At 40.2% G+C, this 18083-nt stretch overlaps 1 protein-coding gene across 3 annotated transcripts in view; it reads right to left on the reverse strand.

Annotated features, from left to right (window-relative positions):
- The window catches only part of CHD6 (chromodomain helicase DNA binding protein 6), a 2211516-nt gene that overhangs the window by 505923 nt on the left and 1687510 nt on the right, over positions 1 to 18083 (reverse strand). The gene's annotated exons all lie outside the window — the stretch shown is intronic.

An 18083-nucleotide genomic window follows, 5' to 3' on the forward strand; every position in this document is an offset into this window, starting at 1 on the left:
CTTAAATATCAAGGTATTCCTAGAGCTTTTCATGTCACTGCAGATCTAACATAAAACTCATCATAACTCTGCATGCTGCTGCAAACATGCTACAATAAAACAAACAAGAAATGTCAGCAACTGCAACACACATCAATTGTTTGAACTTGTATAAGTTTGCTGTTATGCAAATACTGACTAATGATAACTTACATTTTTGATTAGCTGTTAAATGAGCTGCCTCATGTTTTAGATGGCTAATGCTTGCTACTGCTATCAAGACTTCCTCATCTAGCCATCAAACTTATAATCCAACCTGTACATGGGAGGTTGTAAAACAAAAACAACTTCAGCCAGCAAAATGGAACATAAGTGCACCAAAAGAAAAGTCAGAACATCATCAGCGGAAAAGAAAAGAATTAACACAAGGCCTGCAGTGCTACAGACAACAATGTTCAAGCATAGCCAACCCTGACCTCTGCTGGTACGTAGCACTGTGTGCATCATAGTAACTATTTTAAATGTTGGAATGCACTACAGTGAGTCCAAAATACAGGGAATGAATGGCCGAAAAACTGGACTTGTATATATCAAGTCCAAAATGGCCATTTCTCAGAAGATTTCCTTTTCTTTGAGGTACGGTGACCGCGGAGTTGGTATATATAAGTTTGGGGTATGTTGTGGGGCTTGCCCTCACATTGGGAGGGGTGCAGGGGGGACTTAACCCCCACCAAAGAGAAGTTTAAAGGAGAAGAGTGATGTTGGAGATTCGCTCTTCTTCTGTATTTCCAATATTTTTTTTTTTTTTTTGCGGTCTGTTCAGCACTCAGCATTACAAGTGCCAACTTTTCAGTAAGGAGCAATGCATCACTGCATTCTACAAATAATGTAGCAGCCAATCCACATGCACCTAAGGCTGGCAGGAGGTCAGACCTTTGTTTGATAAGTAAATTAGAGAAAGTTGTGGTGGAGTTTTTGATGGAGGTTTGTGATGAAACAACATAATTTTTTGAAGATGATTTGTAGGGTGGATGAATTTTTCTTTCATGCTGTGGCAAAGAAAGGCAATCTATACTCTAGCTGGGCAAGGACACTTTCTCTGCTTATAGATGCCCTTGCTGGGACTGTCATACAAGTGGACAGTCTTCTGGCCTAAAAAGTAGAATTCATTTTCTTGCATGTTTTTGTTCAATGTGGTTCTAGAAATTGAGTTGAGCCAGATTCCAAAGTATTTAAATAAGGTGGTTGTTTCTATGAGGGAATTGTTTGACTAGCTGGATGTGAAGATGACCACATCATCCATGTATAATATGACTAGAATGAAATGTGTGGTAGGTCATAAGAAGTTTATTAATGAACATGGAGAAAAAAAGAGCTATAAAGATAGATCCTTGAGGGATGACTTCAAGGAGGTTCCTAATTTTACTTTAAAGGATCTGCTGAAAAGGAAGTCTTTAGACAATGGTAGATAGTCTTCATTAATGTTTCTATTAGTATGTGTAGTAGCTTTCAGTGTTCAGTTAGGTTGAATGCTTTTGTTTAAATCTATGAAGACTGTCATGTTAAAGTTTCCTTTTTCCATGTTACTCAGGATTTCATCACTCAGGATTCAATGGGTTGTCAAGGTACTATGACCTCCCCCTCCCAATAAGTACAGTTGTGTAAAATCTTAGTGTAACAGACATCCTTCTCTTCACTGCTGCAGAATTCTTAACATGAGGGATCCCTGCCAAGGGCAGCCCAATGTCCGGCCAGTATACCAAAGCCTATAGGTTAACGATACGCTGTACGTCACACACATGCTCCCTGTGCAAGGCATAGGGAATAAAGGGGACGTCCAGATGTATCATCCACAGAACTAAGATTACCAGGAGGAATGCCAGCCCTAGGATACCAGAGGGTAACATACACATCCAGAGGGACAAAAGACCAAGGGGGTGGGAGTGAGTGAATACTGCAACAGTGAAGAGAAGGATATCTACTATTACGGTAAGAGCTTACACAATATACTATGTCCTTTCATTTCAATGCTGCAGTATTCTTAACATGAGGGAGAGTGCAAAAGCTCAGGAAGAAAACAGGGAGGAGGAAGGGCCAACAGAGTCTTATAGGAACTCATGAAGAATGGTCCTAGCAAAATCAGCTCTAGCCCTGGATATGACATGCAGCTGGTAATGCTTGGTTAAAGGTATCCACCAAAGACCAGGGAACTGCCTCAAGGACAGAATTAGGATCCAAACCCTTGAAAAAAGCACAAGAAGTCACAGCCCTAAAAGACTGAGCCTTAACCACAGAAGGAAGGCTCTTACCATGATAAGGACAACAAAAAGAAATTGCATTAGAAATCCAAAAAGAAACAGTCCACTTGGAAACCGCCAAGCCTACAGAAACAAAAAGCTGATCAGATTTTCTAAAATCTTTAGTTTTGTACAAATAAAATCTGAGTTGTCTATGCACATCCAGAGCGTGCAACACCTTCTCACTAGCTGACTGCGGAGAAGGGAAAAAAGTGGGCAAATTAACAGACTGGTTAAATGACAACTCATTCACCAGCTTAGGCATACAAAAAAGGATTGGTATGAAGAGACACTCTGTCCTTATGAAAAACTAAAAAAGGAGCAACAGCCATAAGGGCTTGAAGCTCAGACACCCGTCTGACAGAATGGCTAACACTTCCAAGACCAATACTGTAAGGAAGCTGAAGCTGCAGGCTCAAAAGCAGCCTGAGTCAATTTCTCCAAAACAAAATTAAGATCCCAGGAAGGAGGAACATGCTGCCTGGGGGGTCTAATGTAAAGGACTAATATTAAGAATATTAAGAAATATTTAGTTTCTAATATTAAGAAACTGCTTGGCCTTGAAACTAGAGGCCAAAGGAGGAGTTAAAGGCAGACAAGCAGAAATAGCTGACATGTGGGCTTTAACAGAAGAATATGCCAACCCAGCATTGAGCAATTCACACAAATAAGAAAGAACCAAAGGAACATCCACAGTAAGTGGGTTCAGGTTACGAGAAAGACACCATACAGAAAACCTCTTCCATTTGGACAAGTAGGAATTCCTAGTACAGGGTTTCCTTGCTTCCTGCAGAACCTGAAGCACATCCTCAGAAGCTGTCTATAGGGAATCAAAATCCTGTCACCCACAATGTCAGTTGAAGAATGAACAGGCAGGGATGGATGAGAGAGAGGCTAGTGATATGTGATGTGGCAGTGGATTTTAACAAGGCAAGTCATGAAATGATGTGGAAGAATCAAGATAGAGAGAATGTTCTGAATGCTATAAACATATTCAATGAAATGTCATAAGTGAATGCTATGGTAAACAGATGGATGGGACGAAAGATAAAAATTAGGAAAGGAGTTAAACAAGGATGCTCAGTAAGTACATGTCTGCCTGTACTACTGGTAATGAATGCAATAATGCAAATAAAGCATGTGGGATATGAAATAAGCAAAATTTGAGATGGGGGAAAAGTTATAACACTGATTTGCCTGTCATATGCAGATAATTTAGTGACTGTAGCAAAAATAAGATATGGACAAATGAAGTGGTGGAACAAGTGGAGGAATTATTAAGGAAAGCTGGGTTACAGTTAAATATAGCAAAAAGCAGAGTTTGGTGAAACTAAGAAAATAAGTGGAATATATTACATAGGAAGGCAATAAGTGTATTTATTATAAGCGAAATTTGGAGAGTATGAAAATGTAATAGCGCAGTGGAAAATAATGCTGAAAGAAATTTAAAAATTGCTATCAAAACAGTGAAGTTTTAATCGCTCATTTAACAAAAATGTGTACATGACAAATTCAACCACACTAGGAAAACTAACACATTTAGACAGCTTTACTTGTTTCTAGCTAAAATGGTGAAAAATATGTTAGAAATATATATATATTTTTTATTTTATTTGAAAAATGGTAATTGTGAGGTGATGCTCAGGGAAGAGTTAAGACAGGCATTGGGTGGCAGTGAAGAGTTACCGAATAGCTGGGTAACTACAGCTGAGCTAGTAAGACAGATGGCTAGAAAGGTGCTTGGTGTGACATCTGGAAAAAGGAAGGAGGACAAGGAGACCTGGTGGTGGAATGAAGAAGTACAGGAGAGTATACAGAGAAAGAGGTTGGCGAAGAAGAAGTGGGATTGTCAGAGAGATGAAGAAAGTAGACAAGAGTATAAGAAGATGAGGTGCATGGCAAAGAGAGGTGGCAAAGGCTAAGGATAGGGCGTATGGCGAGTTGTATAAAAGGTTGGACACTAAGGAGGGAGAAAAGGACCTGTACCAATTGGCTAGACAGAGGGACCGAGCTAGTAAAGATGTGCAGCAGATAAGGGTGATAAAGGATAATGAGGGAAACGTACTCACAAGCGAGGAGAGTGTGTTGGGCAGATGGAAAGAGTACTTTGGGGGGCTGATGAATGAAGAGAATGAGAGGGAGAGAAGGTTGGATGATGTGCGGATAGTGAATCATGAATTGCAGTGGATTAGCAAGGAGGAAGTAAGAATAGCTATGAAGAGGGTGAGGAACGGAAAGGCTGTTGGTCCAGATAACGTACCTGTGGAAGCATGGAGGTGTTTAGGTGAAATGGCAGTGGAGTTTTTAACTAGATTGTTTAATGAAATCTTGGGAAATGAGAGGATGCCTTAGGAATGGAGAAAAAGTGTTTTGGTACCGATTTTTAAGAATAAGGGTGATGTGCAGAGCTGTAGTAACTAAACTGATCAGTCATAGCATGAAGTTATGGGAAAGAGTAGTGGAAGCTAGGTTAAGAAGGGAGGTGATGATTAGTGATCAGCAGTATGGTTTCATGCCAGGAAAGAGCACTACAGATGCGATGTTTGCTTTGAGAGTGTTGATGGAGAAGTACAGAGAAGGTCAGAAGGAGTTGCATTGTGTCTTTGTGGATTTAGAGAAAGCATATGACAGGGTGCCTAGAGAGGAGTTGTGGTATTGTATGAGGAAGTCGGGAGTGTCAGAGAAGTATGTAAGAGTGGTACAGGATACGTACAAGGGTAGTGTGACAGAGGTGAGGTCTGCGGTGGGAGTGACGGATGCATTTAAGGTGGGATTGCATCAAGGTTCAGCTCTGAGCCCTTTCTTATTTGTAATGGTGATGGACAGGTTGACAGACGAGATCAGACAGGAGTCCCCGTGGACTATGATGTTTGCAGATGACATTGTGATCTGTAGTGAGAGTAGGGAACAGGTGGAGGAGACCCTGGAGAGGTGGAGATATGCTCTAGAGAGAAGAGGAATGAAGGTCAGCAGGGCTAAGTCAGAATATATGTGTGTGAATGAGAGGGAGGATAGAGAAATAGTGAGGATGCAGGGAGTAGAGGTGGGGAAGGTAGATGAGTTTAAGTACTTGGGATCAACAGTTCAGAGTAATGGTGAGTGTGGAAGAGAGGTGAAGAAGAGAGTACAGGCAGGATGGAGTGGGTGGAGAAGAGTGTCAGGAGTGATTTGTGACAGACGAGTACCAGTAAGAGTGAAAGGGAAGGTCTACAAGAGTGTAGTGAGACCAGCTATGTTATATGGGTTGGAGACAGTGGCACTGACAAAAAGGCAGGAGTCAGAGCTTGACGTGGCAGAGTTGAAGATGTTAAGATTTGCACTGGGTGTGACGAGGATGGACAGGATTAGGAATAAGTGTATTAGAGGGTCAGCCCAGGTTGGAAGGTTTGGAGAAAAAGCCAGAGAGGCAAGATTACGTTGGTTTGGACATGTGCTGATGAGGGATGCAGAGTATATTGGGAAAAAGATGCTTAGGATGAAGCTGCCAGGTAACAGGAAAAGAGGAAGGCCTAAGATAAGGTTCATGGATGTGGTGAGAGAGGACATGCAGGTGGTTGGTGTGACAGAGCAAGATGCAGAGGACAGGAAGAAATGGAAACAGTTGATCTGCTGTGGCGACCCCTGACTGGAGCAGCCAAAAGAAGAAGAAGAAGAAGATTTGGGTTTCAAGGTTGAATCCAGTGAAAAGAGGGGTGATATACAACAAAAAAGGAATAGGCAGTTTGAATCTAACAAATCAAATAGCGCAGTTAGCACATATGCAGTTTTTTTTTCAGTAATCAAAAAGGTGAAATACAGAGCTGTAAACGTTTGTGTAAGATATGAAAAAGTATGGAAACAAAAATTAGGGAAAAGAAGAGTGGTATTCACAGTCTTGTGGTTTACATATACACAAGGACAACCATTGAAGAGTTAGTACTGCGCCTATATGTAAATCAGGTAAGCATGAACGAACAGTAATGATTATGGAAAAGCCCAGCCCTGCACAGTAACACCTACAGCAGATATGCATATCTCAAATGGTGTAACCTGGGGAAAAGCAATGTAGTTAAATGTGAGAAAGGCCAAATATACATTGTGGTAAATGCATTTATGCTTACAGGATGGGATCGACATGTGCTATATGATGTGATCCATAAAGCAAAGTGTGACCAAGCTTAATATGTGTACGAACTTTGTATAAAAAAAAAAAGCCCAAATGTATGCCAACTAGACTCAGTCTGGCATTTTAAGCTGCGTTGAGCTGCACATCTCAAGCAGTCTGTGTAAAGCACAAATGAACAGAAAAAATGTAAGAGCATAGATGATCAGAAATTACTTGAAAAAGACATTATTGGATGAAAATCCGTATGACCTATTGAGCAGTAGCCTCATATTTACCATTAACACCTGAAACATACTGCTGTTTTCATAAACTAAAGTCAAATATTGGGAGCAGGTAAGGAATGGAAATGACCTCATGACTTGGGAATACCTAATGGATAGATACCAATTAAAAGAAGCAGAATGGCTGCAATAGAGAAGTATATTAAGTTTACTGCAGAAATAAAATAGGGAAATAAGAAATCAAGCATTTGAAAGGCCTAGATTAGTACAAGTACTGAGAGAGGCAAGGGGGCTTCTAGGGAGGGAAAAATTAGTGAGCTGAATATACAATACACTAATGAACAATAGGGGACATAGAGCGATACAGCTGTGAATGTAACCAAACAGGTGGAAGTAACTGAAATCATGACTAGGAATGTGTGAAGTGCCATTTTTCAGTGCTGCCTACATATGTCATGGGTTAATGTGGACTACTGTCAATATCAATGGAGAAGGGAAAGGTTAATGGTAAATACAAGGTGACTTGAACTAAGGAATTACATACACTAACCTCCTCCCTAACACACATTCACAGCCAACATACACATAGCCAGTATGGCTAACAAGTTGTCAGAATTACCGCTGATTGGTGTATTTCTATTACCATCTCTGCACTTATGTAAGGCAGCATGTTTCATTGACCACATTTACTGCAAGTATTACACTAGGCTGGCAGGTATCTCTATGTACTGCAGGGTACAACATGATTCAGCACAAGAGACGAAGACATATGAGGGGCAACTTCAGTCCAAAGGAGAGCCCCACACTTACGGATTCTCTGAAGACACATGCCTATAAGCAGGCAAATAGAGTTAAACAGAGCTAAAGCAGGGAATGAAGCACCCCTCCTAACCTTTGAGAAATACAAATCATAGCACTGTTCTTTAAAAATCACAGTAGAGGGTTAGAAAGAACAGCATGTTCTTATTTTTCACAATAAAAGGTATTTTTATTTCCCAGACCCTGTACAGTTACTGATAAAAGACCTTTGTATAGGTTTGCTTATTTTACTTAAGCGCAAACGCTAGGCAGAATGTAACTGCCCATAGCAGGACTCATGGTGGCCTTCCACACTACTGCCGACAATGATTACACAGGAATCATCAGCATGGTGTGCACACCACTACCTTCTGACCACTGCAATAACCACAGTCATGCAGTGTGGAAGATTAGCGAATAACTGACTTGACTATGTTATGCTGTGATTACTGTCCACAGCATTCATGACAAGTGGGGAAAGCTAGGCTAGACAACTGCACAGTAGAAAGAAAAGGCGTGACTTTGCTTTTTGTAAGGCTTATGCATGTGGCGCCGATGCTCACAGAAAAGTGACTATGAATTGCAAAGATTCTGGAAAGATACCTCATTTACATAAGATATTCACAAAATGTCAATGCAGTTCTCATTTGCATATCTTTACTGCCTGATTTGCAAATATTTTTCCAAGCTATCTTCAAAATACTGAGTTTAGACATAGCTGCTTTCTATGAATCAAACTAAAGTTGTGCTCATGTGCGGCCAACTCAAACTCCCAGAGCACCTAAGCACAACTAAGAATACCCTTCACAGTATTACACAAGAAAAGATGGAAGGAAAAGAATACAGAAATGAAATTACATTAAATGAACATTATACAGATGTGGGGGATTTCCTGTGGAGACATTTCTTGAGATACGGTCCTAATAACAAGCAACATGAAATATAAAATACTGAAAGAAAATGTAATGAAGAGAAAAAAAAAACAACAAAACTTTTTTTAGTGTGTAAAAAATGAAAAGTTTTTGGAGAAGTTTTAAAATGTAAAAAAATGAACAGTTTTGGAGAAGTTTTAAAAAGGAATATGAATGGAAGGATTTAAAAATGTAATAAAAGATACATTATTTAAAAACCATGAGAAAAAATGTTAAATTGAAAATGAGATAGAATACTGTCCATAGCAATCTGGAGATTATGGTAGGGAGATTTGCAAGATTATTGTATAGTGATGATTAAGATATGCTAGAAGAAATAAAACAATGGTTAAGGGAAAAGAGACAGATAAGCAAATGTTAAACATCAATTAATGCTGAAATCGTTTTTTGTATTCTTTTTTGAAATGATAAAGGAAACAACTTTTTGTGTAGATTACGGTGGTGCAGCGGTTAGTGTTGTTGCCTCACAGCAAGAGGTTTGCCTGTTCGATTCTCGGCTGGAGCGCCTTCTGTGTGGAGTCTGCATGTCTTCCCCATGGTCAAGTGACGTATAAAGACATGCAGGTAGGTGCGTGCGTGAATGGGTGTGCCTTCTTTGAAGGCTGGGCGTCGGGCTGGCAACTTGGCACCGTAAAAATCCACTGCCAATCATTAGCAGACCGAAGTTCCGCTGTGGCGACCCCTAACCAGGAAAAGCTGAAAGACATTACTTTTTATATGTTAAGAAAAAATAAAAAGAAATGATACATGCTATGAATGTGTAAAAGTAAAGAAGTTTAAATAAGGAAGAATGTAAATAGAGCAACCCCTACTTCGTTGTGTCAATAAATGCCATGAGGTCTTTGACATCCAGTTGTGCTACCACTAACTCAAGCAGATGGGACCGTGGCTTAACACATCAATGGTGCACACAGGAGTGTAGTACTCCTCTTATACTGAAGTATCAGTACTGTAAAATAAATCTAAGTGCTTGCTGGGGGAATCAAACCAACAGCCTTCTGATCTTCCAGGACCAATGACAAGTATGCCACCTGTTGAGCCATTGACACTACTTCCCCTCTTCTTATGCAAAATGCTTTGTTGGTAACATTGGATGCCCATTGTAAGGATCACTGCTCTTATATCAAACCTCCTAAATGGGAATGATGACTACCAGGCTTGACTTCTAGAGCTTCCGAACATTCTCTGTCTAGAACTACCCTCTCCTATGCTGCACGTCAACATTGTGTAAAGTAGAAAGGGAAGAGATACACGTGTCATCATCTTTTTTACTGATCAGAAGTCAGGTCATCTGTACCACCCGGGTAATCTCTAGAGTAGCAAAAAGTACCCACTTTAGATTTTTTATGACTATGACATGAAGATCCTCCTGAAGCCAATGATGACCGTAGGAAAGGTCACAATGTGCATTGTGGCTGAGAGGGTAACCAGGGCCCACTACAGTGAGTCCCAAGACGTGTAGACTGAATGGCTGAAAAAACAGACTTACATATACTAAGTCAGAGGTGGCCATTCCTTGAATATTCCCTTTCCTCTGAGATAAGGTGATCTTGGAGTTGCAACAACAGCAACAGCAATAAAAATACAAAGCAGCCAAGGAGGAAAAAGTCCACAGTGGTAAATATACCATACAGGATAAAAAGAAAACCCACTGGGGCCACCACGACCGGTTAAAACTTTATTTAACACACAGATAAGCGCATTCGAGCATTAGCTCTTACTCAGATCTAAAAAAGTTAAAATCAACCATACTTAAACAAATAACCAATTAGCATCAATAGCAGAGCCTACACCCCTTCAATATGGGTTTTAAAAGGCATACAAGCATTTAACCCAGGTGTATGGTTAGCTTGCAATTCAGCTATCCATCTTAACTCTGCTAATTCAGTACTATGTACAATGTGACCCCCTTGTACTCACTTGTTGAATGCATAACACCATAAACTGAAATCTATGTTCTTTATTTATTTCAATATGTTGATATAGAGTACTACTTCTCAGAGAGATGGTGTAGCCATGGGTATGCCCTGTGCCAACACCTATGCCACCTTGGAGTTGGCACAGTGGGAGGCTACCCATGTTCTATCTAGTACTTGTCCATGGAAGGCAAGTTTGAAAATATACCATTGTTTTGTGGATGACATATTTATTTTTATGGAGTGGTACAACTGAAGAATTATTGTTGTTTGTTAGATACTTGGAAAACAACAGATTTCTTACATTTTACTGTGAGCTACTCTGCTGAATCAATAGATTTTTTTAGATGTGAATATTTACAAAGACTTGACTGGCAAACTACAAACCAGAGAGTATAGGAAAAGTTGTTGGAGAAATAACATGTTACTGTATGACAGTATACACCCAAGGCACATTTTTGGTAATGTAATGAGTGGGCAGGGGCTAAGGATTTCTAGACTATGCACTGAAGACAGCATATATGAAAGTGAGTTAGACAACATGCAGCATATGTTTGCTAGTTGTGGCTATCCAACACAAAGAGTTAAAAGAACAACAGCTAGGACAAAAAATTGGAGAGGGAATACAGGCAAGCCATGGTTTGAATGTAATATGGGCAATTCTGACAATGGGACTATTGTTAATGAACAGAAGCTAAGAAATAACCCGTTTGTGAGAATAAATTTACATTATAATAGTGATATAGACGCCATATCCCAGGTGATAAAAAAAAAAAAGAACTGGAAGATTTTACATACTAATGACAAGCTGAAAGCACTAGTAGGTCCCCACCTCAGATTTGCTTATACTAACAGACAAAATCTGAAGCAGATTTTATGTAAGAACATACTTCCCAACAAGTCCACAACAGATAGGAAGAAGTTGGGAACTTTTAAATGTAAGAAATGCAAGGCATGTCAATATATTAAAGAAAATAACATCTTTGTATACCCTGTGTCAGGTAGGGAGGATACAGCTAGACTACATGCAGACTGCAGAACTAAAAATGTGGTGTACTTAGGTGAGTGCATATCATGCCAAGCATTGCATGTTAGGAAGACTAACAATGTTAAAACAATGTATACTGCAACATATGAGTGACATCAGATTATGTTTGAGAAGTAATGCTCTATATCAACATACTGAAATGAATAAAGAGCATAGATTTCAGTTTATGGTGTCATACACTCAACAACTGAGTATGGGGGGTGACACTGTACATAGTACTGAATTAGCAGAGTTAAGATAGATAGCTGAATTGCAAGCTAACCATACACCTGGGTTAAATGCTTGTATGCCTTTAAAACCCTTACTGAAGGGGCGTAAGTTCTGCTATTGATTCTAATTGGTTATTTGTTTAAATATGGTTGATTTTAACTGTTTTTAGAGCTGATGAACAGCTAATGCTCAAAAGTGCTTATTTGTGTGTTAAATAAAGTTTTAACTGGTTGTGGTGGCTCCAGTGGGTTTTCTTTTTATCCTGTATGGATCTTGGAGTTGGTATACAAGTTCAAGAGGTGTGGGGGAGCTTGCCCCCTTGCAAAAAAGAAGTTTAAAAGAGAACAGCGATCTTCGAGATTTACTGGTCTCCTGTAGTTTCAGTCTTTTTTTTTTTTGTTTTTCACTTTGTTGGCACTCGGCACTTCACATGCTAACATTTCAATAGAGTCCACCAAAGGACTTTAACTTCAATGTCTACTCTACCTTGTTTTTTCTACTATGGTGAGTGTGTGAACTTTGTGCTTTACCTAATAAAGACTTTACTATAAAGAAAAGTTTTGTAGAGTATGAAACTACTTTAAGATAGGAGTGGGTGCCCCAGTTTCAAAGGAAAAGCTGTTTTCAGCAAGAGCAGGCAGATTTTAAGCATTCAAAAGACCAAAAGTGTTGCAGGTACACAGCATCAGGCCCCAGCTAGTTGTGCAAGGTTGATGGTACATGGTCTGGAAAGGAGCGACTTTGACAGCTCTCAAATAATGATGCTCTATTGGAGGCCAACACTGGGATGCACATTTCTCCAACCTAAATTACCTCAATGGAATTAAGTGCTATGTCACAGCTGGAGGCCTGTTCCTACTTGATCACCGATGGCCAGTTTGCTCCTCTTGCTTCCAGGAAGTAATCTCACTTGCTGCACATTTTGATGACGTTTCTTCACCAATTTATCAGCCTTGGGAAAGGAACAGCTTTCTCCTTTTGGTAGAGAAAACCTAAAGAGCATTAAATACCTAGAATACAGCTAGTACATCACCTAAGATATTTATGTAGCAGAAATCAGTTTTAGCTTCTGCTGTTTTAAATTATAGGTATTACACTTACAAGTGTATCACAGCAAGGACCCCGCCTGGTGAAACTTCTATATCTGGGAGAGACAACCATGTCATCTAAGTTGGTCACTGGTGAAAATGAACACTTGATTTATCAACCCAACTTAATAGACCCTCAGTTATGACACAATAGTGAGTCCATGTCCTTCAGACACTTCCATCCTGTACAGCACAGAATTCATCCATCAGACAAACTTAATTCAATGCAAGAACACTTTAAAAAGCTGTCAGGGAATGTTTAAAGCCCCATAAACATTACTTAGGCTTATTATCTGAGGCAACAATGCCAATGACAATTCCTCCAGTAATATAGGCATTTGAGGACCCCTTTAAATGCACCTCATTAGAACATGACTTTTAGCAACTTGCATCCAAGAAGCCAGACAGATTTCATTAGGAAGAAGAAAATTCAAATTACTACACAACAGTCTGGTGGCCAATTCAGCTACAATCTCACCTGATGCAGCTAGAAGATCGAAGCTTGCGCCTTTGTTTTACCAACATTGATCTTCTATTCTGATACCTACATGAAAAAACTGCAAATCTTCAATTAGTTTACGAAGATCATGTTGTCAGCTACTGAGGAAAACTCATACATTGCGTGCACGGCTAATTCCAGACTCCACTCCAGCAACTACATAACCAACCAGGTCGGAGCCCTTATTACGTCCACTACAGATGTGACACACAAAGCAAGTAATGTCAATGGGGGTATTCCTGCCCGGTATCCCCCTTCTAATCATAAGTGGATGTGATAGCCCTGCATGCATCTTCAACCTGGCCATCAACCCCTGTACATGGTGACGAATTAATTTAGAAAATCCACCTTTAACCTAAATGTTATTAGCACCTTTCTTAAATGTAACCATTGTACTCAACTGAACACCTTTTCAGCATCGAGGCTCACAGTGTAGTTTTTGTATTCTTATTCCTCACCTCCTCCATTATCAGTCATCCTTGAGATATTATCAAAGGTCTGCTGGCCACCCATAAAGCTTGCATGGTCTATGTAAGCAACAAAGGTGTACATCTTGCCACTGTAGCAGCTAAAAATGTAAGCCACATAAATGTATAATTATTACTTAATAATGAAACAGGTCTACATGAATCCGGCAAACCCGGGTTCCTCCCCTGTTTGGGTATCACAACTATATCACCAATTCTCCAAACAGTAGGGATCTTCCCAGTTTTTAGCACTTCATTAAACAGACTTATTGTCCTAGAGACAAAATCATCTGTCAATTTCCATAAGTCTAATGGCTAAGTAGGGGGACTAGTATCTGTCAGTTCCTTTTTACTCAACAGCGCCATCTGACTGTCATTATGATGTTCCTCTAATCTAGAAAGAATAACCCTTGCCAAAAATGGACCCATCTTCCCTTTATTCTGATCCATCTTCTGCTCTACCTTATATAAAGACTCAAAAGAGACTCTTACATTTTTGTGAAATTTCTACTAGGTCACCAACCTTATCAAACAAGTCTATGTAATGCAAATAATCCCAGAGTGTGACCCTTTGTTACCTTGGTTTAACTACAAGGACTTTCTGATAACCAGCAGAATCCTGTCAGTATCAGTCTTTGACACTTTAACAAATTCCAATTTTATATCAAGCATCTCTTCTGACTTATCTGGATAAGCTAACGGTGGTTTATCTCATCTCATCTATCCCTTATCTACTCTGACTTGATCAGTGTCAGTCTTAAATTACATATATTTTCCTTTCTCTTTACTCTTTCTTATTTTAATATACCCTTTTATACTTTCCACTATTTTGGACTTTGTTAGACTCCATTTCCTCATTAACACCTCCCTCTTATGCTTCCCATCTTTTCAGGATACTGAGCACCAGTGTCTGAACTTGTTTTCTTCATACAGTAACAGCGTAATCTCAACTAAAGACAAAAGGGATCGCAGTGTTTGGGTCTCCACATCTGTGACTACGTAGATAAACTCCATTAAGATATACCCCTTGCCTACCCTAGCAGCCATATGTGTTTTACCAAATAAAAATGTAAGTTTTAGTGTGGTACTTAACAGCCATGTCTATTGTGCCCTATGTGTTTAGGGTAGCTTGCAATATATTTTCTTAGCCATGTAAGCTTAAAGCTTTTAAGACCCTCTTCACATCTGACCCCTCTTTCACAACATTCCAATTCTCAAGACACATAACAGCCCCGCAATGAAGGTGTCAGACAGAGCTTATCACTTCCCGGAGCTGCTGGTTTTAGTATCCTACAGGAAGATATATTGAAAACAATGGTAACTTTACACCTTTATATCTCCCTCTAGTTACCAGAAATTTTCCTTCAGAGTCCCTCAACTCTTCCTTTATCATGAATGCACAAATATTTGCCAATATCAAGTCTGTATTTCTCTTTTTTGCCTTCATAGCTGAAGATATTATACCTCTGCTCCATCTACCTTTTAATAAACTTGCATGCTCTGCACTGTCTGGGTGTGCTTACTGCAATATCAGGATTTCTGTGGATACTGATATATATAAAGAAATACCCTTCTTTTAGCTGGGTGTCCTAAACCATTATTATTCCAGGATAAAATAATTTTAACATTCTAGCTATGCTTTTTTCTGGTTAAATTAAAGATGTCAACACCTCCTGCTAGTATTTTTCTACATCCCTCTTTTTTGTGTTAAACCAGAAACATGTCAATTACCTGATAAGTTGACCACCCCAATCCTCCATTCATTTCCCTACCCACCATCTTTGCAGGACTAAAAGACAAATATTAATGTTGCACTTCCTCAATCTATTTGCAGGAAAGCACTCAACCTGTCATCATCACAGTCCATTGCATTCATGCTGCATTAAAAAAAACACCTTTCTTCTGATGGTTGCGAACAAACACTATGTACAATATAAGTATACAGCAACCATTAAAATAACTACATCTGATGATGTCATTTTCATCCATTCCTCAACAAATGGGTTTGGATCCAATCCTCAGATCTGACTCTGCTGCTTTTTCTAGCTCCAGGAACACAAACTCTCAGGCTCCTCCCTTATCCATAATGCACCAGTCCCCTACCACACTTCAGATCTCATTTGCCACCTTTGCGTATGGACGTAGTCACTGTTAACTCTTGAGGAATGGCAATTTTTTTGTGAGTAAAAGTTTTATATCTATAACTATTTATCTTTCTCTTACAAAAATGTTTTCACATATCCTCCTCTGCCCTTCCTGCACTTTTTAGTGCATCTCTAAAATACCACAGCTGGTATTTCTCATTTCCCTTTCTCCCTTATACCGTTGAGGTAGTTCTCTGTACTGCCACTGTTGCTGATATTTCCTTTTCAGCTGTACATAAAAAGATATTTCTATAATTCTTCTATTGATTCGCTCAATAGTTATGGCTGAGAAATCTTCCAGTTTTAAAAAATATACGGCCAGTGGACATAAAATCCCGTTACTGGATGCACACAATGTCTGTGTTTATTGATTAGGCCTGGCCCATTTGGATTCTGCTTGTGATACTTGTAAGGCCTTTAACCCTAGGGCCCTTATTGATCACAGAAATAAATCAATTTTTGAGAGGATTACTCCCTTCTAAATCCTCCAATACAGCATCTGGGGCGCAAACCACTACGAAATGTGATAAACAGGATAAAAAACATTACCTGGACCTTTCAAGTTCTTCTGCTTTGAGTTTGGAACCACCTCTAAAAATCTCAAAACCTTTGAATCTGAAGACAAAATCCCCCAGTCTGACTACTTCGGATTAAAAAACTATGATGAGAACTTCAGACCCCTTGGATCAGAAGCAGCACAAGGATAAGTCATCTCGGATTTGATCTCCCCCAAGCCTGGATCTGGTATCTTCCTGTCTCCCATTTGCTTTTCTGGAAAGCCATCACTATTCGAGGGCTTTGTCAATAGGTTCTTCTTCTCATTCCTCCAGAAGTCTGAACTAGGCAGATGTGGACAAGATGATGAGGAAATTTCTTGACGCAAATTCAAATGGGGGTTTTCCTGGCTCCTGTTCCATCGGTTCCGAAGACATTCATGAGTACTACCCAACCTATTTTGTCTCCTTCTCAGATCAAACCTTTGGTTTTGGAGCAGATGGATCCGAGATTCCCAGATCCATGTATATCAGATCAGAAGATCACTGCATCTTCTACGTAGATGCCGTCTCTGAGTGGACCAGCAATGAGCATGTCGGAGCAGGATGACTCTCAGAGCCGTAGAGTCAGCACCGGATCCAAGGTGTTGGTCTCAACTCTGAGGTGGTCAGAGCCATCTCTGTCCATCAGAGCCTCAACACTGGAAAGCTCGGTTGCAACCCCTGCTTCGAGTGGTTTGCCTTCAGGTCAGAATGAGCCGATGGTCAGGAAGCATGTCTTGTCTCTTTTGAAGTAGTGGAGAGAGTTTCCTCTGCTCCAACAGAAAGGACGTATCCACCCTCCTTGGCTCCTACTTCTCTGACCCAGTTGTCTTTGTGTCTTGAGCCTCAACTTCCCTGCACCACAGGAACAGCCAGCCCAAAGTCTCCAGCATATCCAAAAGGGTATATTGATATAGTCTGATATTTCTCCAGAACATCACACTGAATAAGTCCCTAGGAAGAGAAAGTCCAAGAAAGTCCAAAATGAGGCACTTAAACTCTCCTCAAGAGCCTCTCACAGAGGATACTGATTTCAATGAGGGGGAAGGGTGCCCAAGATCACCACCCAATGATGTCTCTTTTGCAGACATACTAAAGATCCTCAAGCAAAAGGGTGGTTGGTCTACTGACAACTGTTCCCAAGAGGTATCAGTATTCCAGGAAGCCTTGTGGGCTGGCCTATCTACCTCCTGGTTGACCCCACCCTTCGATGAACTCACTGATTTGATCTCTTGATGGGCATGGAAGGAACCTGATTCTGCTGAGCTGATCCCCAAGAGATCAGACAGGATCCGGACACCACCGAAGAATAGGGAAATTTGGAGCAAAGGAGTACCAACTGATGCCATGGTCATAGCGGCAGCCACAAAAAAGGAACTTGTAGAGGAAAGATCCTCTGCTCACCCCTCTAACAGGGAGTCTAGGGTGCTGGACAGATTCGGGAAGCATGTATATACTTCAGTTACTTTTGCACTTTGGTCGCTGAATTACATGGCACACTTTATCAGTCTCCAGAGGGATTTGATTAAAGAACTTAAGAAATCCCTCTCTGGGACCATTACTTCTGAGGCAGACAGCTCGATTGCCTCACAGTTGGCTACCCTACAGTCTATTTCAAATTTGTCTATGAGGCTCACCTCACATGCAGCTGAAGGTACCTCAAGGGTTCAAGAATTTCCATTAGTAGGCATGACTGGATGCGCCTGTGTGACTTCTATGAGCCTTTCAAGTATTCCTTCATCAATGCTTCCTTTGACTGAAGTTCTTTATTTGGTCCCAAGGTTAAGTGGGCAGGATGGTAAAACCATGTCTGCTGTGGGCATACATTTTTCGACTTCTCAAA

Source organism: Protopterus annectens, chromosome 12.part0 (assembly GCF_019279795.1).
Source record: "Protopterus annectens isolate FY-2018-M chromosome 12.part0, PAN1.0, whole genome shotgun sequence".
Classification (NCBI taxonomy): domain Eukaryota; kingdom Metazoa; phylum Chordata; order Ceratodontiformes; family Protopteridae; genus Protopterus; species Protopterus annectens.